Below are 12,435 nucleotides of genomic sequence, written 5' to 3'. Positions count from 1 at the left end.
TAGTCTCTGAGTGAGTCTCTCAAAGGGAAATATAGTATTCTCATCCCTTGGGAAATTTAAAATTAGACTACATAAGATACAAGCAAAAGCTTCTTTGTAATGAACAATTTGTAGGACCGACTAGATGACCTCATAAGTATTGTCTATCTCTACCTCAGTGATTCAACAGACCTTGAAAGTGATGTTATTTTACTTCATATAGGTCTCTGTTCACCTGTTTAGCTCTAGTTCCAAGCATACTGCTATAAGTTGATGTTTTAGGACCCAGTTGTGCAACTCTTACTCATGCTGGTGAGCACTAATTCATATGAACAACCTGATATGGGTGGTGTGATAAAAGCATGAGCTAGTATAACATACTGGTGATTGCCCTTCCGTGCAGAGCCACGGAGGATATGAATCTGCAACAGCCCCAGCTAGAGAGCCTAAGCTTAACTCTTAATAAATCTATAATTCAAATGTTCCACTGAATTTAATGGGACTATTCATGTGAGTAACATGAGCTTACCAGTTTGAGCCTGGGTTGTGTAATTGGGCCCCAAAATCTGTGTGTTTTTTCCTGGAATGAATTTTGATTGTGGTTTGTCTATCGGTATCTGAAATATTTCCTTTTCCACTCCTCATTTCCCATGTATTATTGAATTTTAGCCAAATTTCCCTTTGCTCATTGCACTTTCCTTGGAGTCTGATTCTCCAGAAGTCCAGTATATTGGCGTTACTACCCTATCTGCAGGCCCTCATCAGTATTTTAAAGCTGATGGTATAAGGGAAGAAGAAAGAGTTGATGGGCTAAAAGAAGGCTTTCTGTGATAAATGTCTTAACAGAATCTGTGACATCTCATCGAGCTAAAATTGCATGCATGAAACAGCCCATTTTCCTGAGGTCATCAGAATGATAAACCATTCTCAGGACAACACAGTAAAAATGCCATTGTTTTATGTAAAGCAATTTTGCAGTACAGTCTACCTCACATTGGGCAATTTGTCCAGGAATAAAAGGCAAGTATGCACTTTATATGAGCATTCCCGTTTGAGGAATTTCACCATCTGCATCATAGTAAAGAGAGTGAATAAGAAGCAGAACCTAAAAGAAATTAGATGAAAGGAGAAAATGGCATAAGATGGAAGTTGTGGAAGAATGATAGCAGAGCAACCAATTGTGCTGTAGTGAAAATTAATTGAGGGGACCAGATTCTGCCTTGGCAACATGAAGATCTTAAAGAGGGTGGAACCAGCTTTTGATGATTAATTCTCAGCATAATAGGGTTCTCAAGTGCCACAGAGCTGCCACAATAGCAGTATGCCACATGCCACTCACAACTCGCAGTGTTGCATGAGTGCTGTGGGTTCTGGCCATTTTTGTCTGTGAAACGACGCACAGGAAGCTATCGCAGTCAAGTTTAAATTAGAGCAGCCCTAAGAAAGCTGTAACTTGCTTAGGCTAGGCAGGCTTAAAGAAATGGAACTTAAAGCTGAGCCCCAAAACAGAAAATTCTGCCCCAAAATTAACATATTGTTTTAACACCAGCTGTGCAACTTTTTATCTGTGTGCATAACTGTCTTATCCATGCTATGGATTGGAAAATAATTAAATTTTTTTTTTTTTTGCAATTTCATTTTTTTACTTTATTTGAAATACAGTAGAACTTTGTTTATCAGAGCCTCCGTTACCCGTCTCTCTGGAGTAACCGAACCACCAGCGCACACACAAGAATATATTGAGGCTTCAGCCCCCACCCCCAAAGCTCCGCCACCTGGGGTTGACAGCCCAAGCCCCTCCTGATTATCTGATCTGGGCCCGGCCCCAATTAGATTGGCTAAACAGGGTTCCACTGTATATTAAAAAGCACTTGTGGACAGGCATAAAATGCACGGCTACAAAATAAAATGCTGACAAAGGTCAACCCAGATAAACTCCCTGTAATTAATCCCAGACAGTCACCTTATGAAGGCAGAAGACTTACTTTGTATTTATGTACTTGCATCTTACATACGTGAATACACACACACATATATTTTACACCTATATATGTGTAACCCTCACCCCCTTTCCTCCCTGGCTTACTCGTGAACAGGCAACACTCACCTCTGTGCCTGGGCGCCTGATGTTGTTGACATTAAAGGAGATCCTGAGTATCCCAGTGGTGATGTTGGGTAGGTGGGGATCCTCTATTCACCCCTCTGCTGCAGTCCCATTACTCCTAAAGGAGTTTAAAATTGGTGGTGCCTCTACCTGGCTGGCCCCTGTACACCTCCAGGAATAAAACCATTCTAATAATGATGATTATGATGATGATGATGCGTCATGTGGCATGCGTGTAACTCAAAAATACCAATTATAAATAATATACTTCAAATATACTTATATTAGTTTTAACACACCTTTACTTAACAACTTAAAGAAACAGGGTATAACAAATTAAGATTAAATGTCATTACTAATTTAAATCCACAGGGGGCAGTTGAATAAAATCAATTGACAAATATAGTATATAGCAATAAATGAAAATTATCTAAACTGGCATTTACACTTCCACCATTTGCCCCACCCTGAATCATAGAATATCAGGGTTGGAAGGGACCTCAGGAGGTCATCTAGTCCAACCCCCTGCTCAAAGCAGGACCAATTCTCAGTTTTTGCCCCATATCCCTAAATGGCCCCCTCAAGGATTGAACTCACAACCCTGGGTTTAGCAGGCCAAAGCTCAAACCACTGAGCTATCCCCTCCCCCCCCACACCCTGGAGTGTACACTCCTCTGGATTTCAGAGTCCAAGACACTTGCGTGGGTGCACTGGAAGATCTGCAGCTGGGGACAGCACTCTGTTAGTTCTGTGTATTAGTCGAGGCAAGGCAACAAGCTGCACAACCCCACTGACGATTGGAGCTGGCCCCACCAAATGTCAGCAGCTCTGGGTCTTGGTTCGATGATCACTCTGCCTCGCCTCAGACTCAGTCTCTCAGCTGTGCCCCCCTCCTTGCAAGTACTTTACCAAACCAGAGTGGGGGTTACTCACAGTCCTTCACTGCAGGCCCACCTCAGTCAGCTCTAGGCACAGCAACAGTCTCCAGTGAAGCCACCAACAACCTCTGAGGTTCCCTGCTCGATCAAAGCCCCTGCAGGCTCCCAGCAACAGCTCCTGACGTCCTAGCAGCAGCTCCTGGTATGGACAGAGCTCCATACTAGCAATCTGGATCCTCTCCCCAAAATGGAGCCCACCACCTGCTCTCCCCGTATTCCCTGGGAGAGGAAGTCTCTCACTCTTTCCCCAAGGCATCATGTGAGTTGTAGTCTCGAAGGCTGGATTGCAGCAGACAGGATCTTCCCATCTGGAACACGCCCAGTAAAGTTCAGAGACCCCTCTAGTAAAGGGTACCTACATATGGTTTCCATCTAAACACAGTACATATCCAAATCAACAGCAGGTTGAGAAGTATAAGCGAAGCTTCCCACTTTAGTGTATTAGACAATTTTGAATGGGAACTCACTCCATGGATTCACAGTTTATAAGGCCAGAAGGGACCATTGTGATCGTCTAGTCTGATCTCCTGCATGACACAGGCCATAAGACTTCCCTGCTGTATGTTCAATAGCTGTGCATGAACTAGAGCATATCTTTTAGGGGGAAAAAACCATCCAATTTTGATCTAAAAATTTTTTACTCATGGAAAATCCACCGGAAGCCTTGGTAAATTTTTCCAATGGTTAATCACCCTCACCGTTAAAAACTGCACCTTATTTCTTGCCTGAATTTGTATAGCTTCAGCTTGAAGCCATTGGTTGCTATTATGCTTTTGTCTGTTAGATTAAAGAGCCTATTATCATCACATTTCTTTTTCCCATGTAGGCACGTAGACTGTATCAAGTCACTCCTTAACCTTCTCTTCGATATAGAACTCAGTCTATTTAGTTTTTCACTATAAGACATGTTTCCAATCCTTTAATCATTTTATGGCTCTTCTCTGAACCCTCTCCAATTTTTCAACATACTTCTTGAAGTGTGGACACCAAAATAGGATGAAGTATCCGGTAGTGGTCTCACCAGTGCCAGATAAAGAGGTAATATAACCTCTCTACTTCTACTCACAATTCCCCTGTTTCTACATCCAAGGATCACATTAGCATTGGTAGCTCATGTTCTGCTCATTATCCACATAGTTCCCAAGTGTTTTTCAGTGTCCCTGCTTCCCAGGACAGGGTAAGTACATCCTGCCATTTTTGGTTCCTAAATGTATGACCTAATACTTTGTCATACTGAAATAGATATGGATTGTCTGCACCCAGCTTACCAAACGATCCAGTAAAGCGAAATCTAGCCAACCATTTGGTGCAGTATAGCTTTTTTTTTTAAACTACAATTACGATACATTTTCCTTGAACAGAAAAGAAATAAATCCACACTTCATGAAGCAAAGTATGGATCTGTGTAGACCTTAGGATTCTAGGCTCAAATTACTGTAAATTCTCTCATTTAAACCTTTAATTTTCTCATATTCCACAGCTAGAGGGGTACCCATAATAAGACAGTTAGAAGCACCCATACCCATACTGTCAGAAACATAATTTCTCTAGGTGTAATTTCATAATTAGATTCAATTCTTCAGTCAATGAATGATTAAATATATCATGCCATTTCCTATTACTGGCAGAGGACCATCTGAACAAATTGATCTTACCTCATTAAGCATCCACCCACCAAGTCTAGCATATTACACTCAGCTGAAGCTGATCTAATGTAGACCTTATATCACTTTAGTGTGAAGTATTCAGCAGCCATTTCTCAAGATTCATGGATGGCAAAATAGCAATATTTATAAAACATGTCTCAAGAAATCTGCCCCTCCATGCACAGAAGGATACACAAATGAGCTTGCATTTTAACTCAGTCACTTAGGGCCAGGTCTGGGCCAACTAGGAGCAGATAAGGAGAGTGAGACCTGCCTTTGCATCCTTTTCACACCTCCACTGTAGGGGAATAAACAGGGACCATGCACCAAGTACTTCTTCCCAACCTAGTGCAGGTGGGCAGGCTTTCGATGGAGAGGGGGTAGAAGGGTGGGTGGCCTGTGTGAGGGGATAGCAATCTGTTGCGATACCTTCAGATTTGTTCTGTGACATACTGCTGGGACAGGTGAACCTATGGGCTGCCCCTTGCAGAGAGCTAGTTATATAAGCACAAACTAGCCCTTAGGGGGGCAGACTTACCAAAGGACTCAGCACCCAGAATGGGGTCCACCTTGTGATAAGAACTCAGCATGTTTGGTGCACGTTGGATGCTGAAAAATCTTTTGAAATTCTGGCCCCGTAGTTCTTTGAAAATGTGGTATCTCCTACCTAAAGGATTTGGGCATTAAGTACTGTTTGTTTATTTTATATATTGTTTGGAGCTTTTGCAGACATGAAAATTTGCTGCTTTTTTTTTCCCCTCTCTGGTTGAATAACATCTAAACTCCCAAAGGACTGATGATGTGCTAATGAGACACAGCAAATACCAGGAGATACATTAACCAATATTCCACCCTCCGCAACTTTGTGGAGCTCGGTGGAGTTACTCCAGGCAGAGATTTGGCCCATTCGGACTAATAACCTAAATTGCAAATAGGATCTATTTTCAGAATCTGTAAACATAAAAAATTATGACATCACTCAGGAAATAAATAAAGGACTAAATTGTGTGCTACAGAAACCATAGTTTTGGCCTGAAGCAGACAGAATGAGTCAGATTCTGCTCTCATTAAGTGCCAGATCTCCTGTGCCCTTTGAAAACAATGAGACAATTGCCACTGAATTCCATGGTCTATGTCACAGGGTGCAGCCCTCCTTGCCAGACTGGCACCTCCTCCTGGTCAGTCTGGGGATTAGCTCAAGGCCGAAACCCACACCCCTGGTCTGCACACCTGCACTCTCCTCTACAGATGCCGATGGCTCCTCTCTCAGCTCTAGCACAATGGGGCCACCGTCTTGGTCGAGGCATTGAGGTGCTGCTATAATATTATTATTGTTCTGAACAATAATACAGGCACACTGTATATGTCAGCAGTGAATGTTGTCCTAGAGCTCCTATTGTGAAATGTAGAATCATAGAAGATCAGAGTTGGAAGGGACCTCAGGAGGTCATCTAGTCTAACCCCCTGCTCAAAGCAGGACCAATCCCCAATTTTTGCCCCAGATCCCTAAATGGCCCCCTCAAGGATTGAACTCGCAACCCTGGGTTTAGCAGGCCAATGCTCAAACCACTGAGCTATCCGAAGATGGAGAAAAGCAGCATGCACTGGTGCTGCTGGATGACTTGCACATTATAAGCTGACAAAACTAAATTTTTGTTTATTAGATTACAATAGAAAGGAGCAAGCATAGAAATGTAGGGCTGGAAGGGACCTCAACAGGTCATCTAGTCCAGTCCCCTGCACTGTGGGAGGACTCAATATTATCTAGACCACCCTGACAGGTGTTTGTCTAACCTGTTCTTAAAAATCTCCAATGACAGAGATTCCACAACCTCCCTAGATAATTTGTTTCTTCTTTACTACCCTTCCAGTTAGGAAGCTTTTCCTAATGTTTAATCTAAATTTCCCTTGCTCCAATTTAAGCCCATTACTTCTTGTCCTGTTCTTAGTGTTTAAGGAGAACAATTTATCACCCTCCTCTTTATAACAACCTTTTGTGTACTTGAAAACTTATGTCTCCCCTCAGTCTTCTCTTCTCTAGACTAAACAAACCCATTTTTTTTCAACCTTTTATTGCTCTCCTCTAAATTTCTCCAATTTGTCCACATCTTTCCTGAAGTGTGTGCCCAGAACTGGACACAATAATTCAGCTGAGGCCTTATCAATGCTGAGTAGAGTGGAAGAATTACTTCTCATATCTTGATTATAAACATTCCTACTAATACATCTCAGAATTGTTGACTCATATTTAATTTGTGATCCACTAGAACCCCCAGATCCTTTTGTGAAATACTCCTTCCTAGGCAGTCATTTTCTATTTTGTATTTGTGCAATTTATTATTCCTTTCCAAGTGAAGGACTTTGCATTTGCCCATATTGAATTTTATCCTATTTATTTCAGACCATTTCTCCAGTTTGTCAAGATCATCTGAATTGTAATACTGTCCCTGAACAGAATAGAACCCAGGAAAGATCCTTGAAGGACTCCCCTCAATATGCCCGTCCAGCCTGATTGTGAACCACTGATAACTACCCTCTGACTACAGTTTTTCAACCAGTTGTGCACCCACCTTATAGTAGGTTCATCTAGACTATATTTCTCTAGTTTATTTATGAGGTCATGTGAGACAATAGCAAAAGCCTTACTAAAGTCGAGCTATATCACATCTACTGCTTCCCCCTAACCACAAGGCTTGTTACCTCATCAAAGAAGGATATTAGGCTGGTTTGACATGATTTCTTCTTGGCAAATCCATGTTGGCTGTTACCTAGCTCCTTATTTTCTTCTAGGTGCTTACACATTGAATGTTTGAGTATTTGCTCCATTATAATTCCCTGGGTTTTATTCTCCTGTTTATAGATAGGTACTATACTTGCCCTTTCCCAGTCCTCTGGAATCTCTCCTGTCCTCCGTGAGTTCTTAAAGATAATTGCTAATGGCTCAGAGATTTCTTCATCCAGTTCCTTAAGTATTCTAGGATGTATTTCATCAGGCCCCTCTGACTTGTAGATAACTAATTTGGCTAAGTAATTCTTTACTTCTTCTTTTCCTATTTTAGCTTCAGATCCTACCTCAATTACAATGATGTTCACTATGTTAGTCATCCGATCACTGCAAACTTTTTTTTTTGGTGAAAAACAAAAAGGCATTTAACACTTTGGCCACTACTGCTTTTTCTGTTTTCTTTCCCTCCTCATTGAATAATGGGCCTACCTTGACCCTAGACTTCCTCTTACTTCTCATGTATTTGTAAAATGCTTTCTTGCTACCCTTTATATCCCTAGCTAGTTTAACCTCGTTTTATGCCTTGGCCTTTCTAATTTTGTCCCTACATCCTTGTAACGGTTTTTTGTTTTTTTTTTGGTTGGTTGGTTTTTGTTTTTTGGGGGAGGGGGGGTTGTTGTTTTTTTAAAAATATTCATCCTTTGTAATCTCACCTAATTTCCACTTCTTTCTATGACTCTTTTTTGAATTTCAGGTCATTGAAGATCCCCTAGTTAAGCCAGAGTGATCTCCTACCATAGGGTTGCACAACCTATGGCTCCACCAGAGCATTTCATAAGGCCCATGGCCTGTTTCAACACAATATACTAACAGACGATGCATTAGTGTTTTGTCATCATGTTTACATCATTTTAGTTTACACAAGTGTGTAAACAGACAATACTATATATGGAAAAAAATCGAAATACACATGAAACAAGCTGAACTTAAAATATAAATTAATACAGGTGACTTTAAATCTTATTAAAATATGTAGGATTTGTTTGGCCCATGCAAGGTTGTGCTTAGGTTTATATGGCCCTCCTGTGTAATAAGGCTGAGTACCACTGTCCTACCATACTTCCTATCTTTCTATGCATTGGAATAGTTTGCTCTTGTGCAAGCATACACTTCTCCTGGCTGGGTGTAGAGGGGAGGCCAAGTTGGAGGGCAAGCCCACCCTGCACTCACCCTCTAGTGGTGGTTCCTGTCCCAAGGGGCTGGAGGCAGTTCTCTGCTCTGGGTGCTGCATCCTAGTTCACATGGTTCCACTCAGGTTTGGCCTGGCTGCCCCTTTGTCAGGGCACAGGGGAGGCCCTGCCAGACTTTAGTAACAATGCAAGCTCACGCACCAGGTTACAACACCCCGAGCAAGGATCCAAGTCCAGTCCTGTGGGACAAGAACTGTGGCTGCGGGATGAATGTGCGGTAAGCTTGCTCTGCAACGCCCCCTGCCCACACCCTTGACATCAGGCTGGGATTAGGGATATGGTGCTATTCTGGGTTGTCGATGCCCCCTCGGCATTTTAATATACTGCACCCATTGAATCAGGAGGCTACATCTGGCCCAGATTAAAAAAAACTGTAGTGAGGCCCTGCTGTAATATAAGATACAGTGCCAACTGGCAAGCACTGCAAGGAAATAAACCCGTAGCTCCACTGGAGGAACAGAAGACACATATGTACAGTGGGAGGGTTTTGCAGTTCTAGTTAGAGGGAAGGAAGGGGATTTCAGATTTAAGACCATTATTTGTTTTCAAGGAACTGAGCTAGAGAGGCATTGAACGTATTACCTTCAGTGGGTATTGCAGGTGCTTAATACTTCTCTGGTCAGGCCATAAATACACAACTGAGAACTGTCACATCGCAAAGTGGGCCATGTGATGATTGAATTGGAAACTCCCAGGGGCAAATCCAATAAAAACTTAGTTATTTTTTGGGGGGGGTGGGGGGAACTATCAGAAAATACGGGATGAAAAATGCAAAAATATTTAGTGCTTATGAAAAAGGCAGCTAATGTACCATGGTGATTTACATCAGTCCTTATACACCCACCACATTCTCTCTGTATATACAATATAAAATTAGACACATGTCTGAGCTGGAAGTTCAGTGATATTTGTAGTTGCCACTCTAGAGAGTATCTTGGATCATGAAGTTTAGATCTAAGTTTCCCCGGATTTCAGAGGGATTCACATCTGGCTTGGGCTTATGTCCCTCTTGTCTTTCAGTTTAACAATGTAGCTATTTTCTTGGTGCACAACTGCACACAGGCATGAAATAGCCAAAATACATTATTCCTCCATTCCTTCACACCTTCATTACTAAAGATCAAGTAACGGTTTCCTTAGCAATTGTATCAGTCCCTATGAGAATCACTAAACCATCGTTTTCACTTTCCCTCTACTGTATGTTACAAACAAATGCAAAACATTTAAAAATTATTTTTGTTCACTGTGCCACAAAATGGTAGTTCTGTGGAGTGATATATTGTAATATGAAATATTGAACCCTGCTTCCCTATATTTTTCTCAGCTTCTTCCCATTGTGTAGTCAATTCAAATAACAATGCTTAGGGCAGAGTATGTCATCACAGAGCCCAGCTATGGAAAACCTGTCTTCCAGATGGTTACTCAGCAATATCCTTTGGCTGTTCAGCTTGCAGTTCTGAAGTAGAGCTAAGTTTTCTGAGTAATTAGTAAGTCAAGGAATTTACTGGACTAGTGTGTAGCAGTGTACCCATGCTCCTATGTCAGTCACCATTTTTAAAGACTTTACAAAAATAGTTATATCTGTATATATGGTTAGGATGAAACAAGTTCCTACATGATGAGATTACTGGTTCTGTGGATGAAGGGAAAGCAGTGGATGTATTGTTTCTTGACTTTAGCAAAGCTTTTGACACGGTCTCCCACAGTATTCTTGTCAGCAAGTTAAGGAAGTATGGGATGGATGAATGCACTATAAGGTGGGTAGAAAGCTGGCTAGATTGTCGGGCTCAACGGGTAGTGATCAATGGCTCCATGTCTCGTTGGCAGCCGGTGTCAAGTGGAGTGCCCCAGGGGTCGGTCCTGGGGCCGGTTTTGTTCAATATCTTCATAAATGATCTGGAGGATGGTGTGGATTGCACTCTCAGCAAATTTGCAGATGATACTAAACTGGGAGGAGTGGTAGATACGCTGGAGGGCAGGGATAGGATACAGAAGGACCTAGACAAATTGGAGGATTGGGCCAAAAGAAATCTGATGAGGTTCAATAAGGATAAGTGCAGGGTCCTGCACTTAGGACGGAAGAATCCAATGCACCGCTACAGACTAGGGACCGAATGGCTAGGCAGCAGTTCTGCGGAAAAGGACCTAGGGGTGACAGTGGACGAGAAGCTGGATATGAGTCAGCAGTGTGCCCTTGTTGCCAAGAAGGCCAATGGCATTTTGGGATGTATAAGTAGGGGCATAGCGAGCAGATCGAGGGACGTGATCGTTCCCCTCTATTCGACACTGGTGAGGCCTCATCTGGAGTACTGTGTCCAGTTTTGGGCCCCACACTACAAGAAGGATGTGGATAAATTGGAGAGAGTCCAGCGAAGGGCAACAAAAATGATTAGGGGTCTAGAGCACATGACTTATGAGGAGAGGCTGAGGGAGCTGGGATTGTTTAGTCTGCAGAAGAGAAGAATGAGGGGGGATTTGATAGCTGCTTTCAACTACCTGAAAGGGGGTTCCAAAGAGGATGGCTCTAGACTGTTCTCAATGGTAGCAGATGACAGAACGAGGAGTAATGGTCTCAAGTTGCAATGGGGGAGGTTTAGATTGGATATTAGGAAAAACTTTTTCACTAAGAGGGTGGTGAAACACTGGAATGCGTTACCTAGGGAGGTGGTAGAATCTCCTTCCTTAGAGGTTTTTAAGGTCAGGCTTGACAAAGCCCTGGCTGGGATGATTTAACTGGGACTTGGTCCTGCTTCGAGCAGGGGGTTGGACTAGATGACCTTCTGGGGTCCCTTCCAACCCTGATATTCTATGATTCTATGACATTGACTTCAGATTTAGCAGGTGCAGGAAAAAGACATCTAGCAAAATAATATTTATACCAAATGCAAATAAAATTGATCTTATTCCCTTGCATTTTCAACACACACTTCTATAGTCTCCTTTATCCAAAAATAAACTTGGTGTTAGTTCTCAAATTTACACTCTTCCCTTTAACTGTGTACATTTAATCTGGATTGGTTTTAAAGAAAAAAGGCAGTCCTGCCATTCTCCAGTGAAGAAATAGAGGCAAAAAATCTGAGGTATATGTGTGCTGAAGAGACTAGGAAGATGGTAGGAGAGAAATTTGAAAAGCGTGAAGCAACTAGAAGGTTTCTGAGTGTGGCTGGACCAAAAGACGACTGAGGAGATGGAAGCCAATGTGTGCACAGACAGCATGTTTGGACCACAGAGCAGGCAAATTCAATAGAAATCCTGTCCATGAGACAAAAGAGAAGTGAGCTTTCAAAACTCCCAGTTATTCAAAGAAGCATTCCAAGTGGTACTCAGATTGTCACAAAATTCCAGCTGTGCATTTCAGTTGGAAGAGTCATTGGTGTGCTAGATGCTAGGTACCTGTACCAGGGTGCTGTGAGGCATTTTGGAATGTAATTCCATGTCACAGTGCAACACAAGGCTAGAATGCTTGAAATCCAGGAGTTGTAATTGAGGTATGATGAAGAGCCAATTGATGCAAGGACAGATTGGGGTTAAGCATGGGATACTGGTGGCCATTTCAGGGATGCTCCAAGATGGACTAAATATTGCTCTCTTGGATACAGTTTCTCTTTGTTCTCCTAGAAAATAAACACAAAAGTCCAAACTCATGGCCAGCTGACCCTTAGCTGCCATCTCAACAACTTCCTCAGAGGACTTTACAAATAAGAATAACTGTTTAGCTTGTAACTCCATTACTGTTTTGAGCTTGCTTTCAATCCCAGATTTCATTTCAGAATGCAGCAGAGGGCTAAGAACA

The sequence above is a fragment of the Chelonia mydas genome, chromosome 11 (assembly GCF_015237465.2).
Source record: "Chelonia mydas isolate rCheMyd1 chromosome 11, rCheMyd1.pri.v2, whole genome shotgun sequence".
In the NCBI taxonomy this organism is placed as follows: domain Eukaryota; kingdom Metazoa; phylum Chordata; order Testudines; family Cheloniidae; genus Chelonia; species Chelonia mydas.
This window is presented reverse-complemented; position numbering follows the sequence as displayed.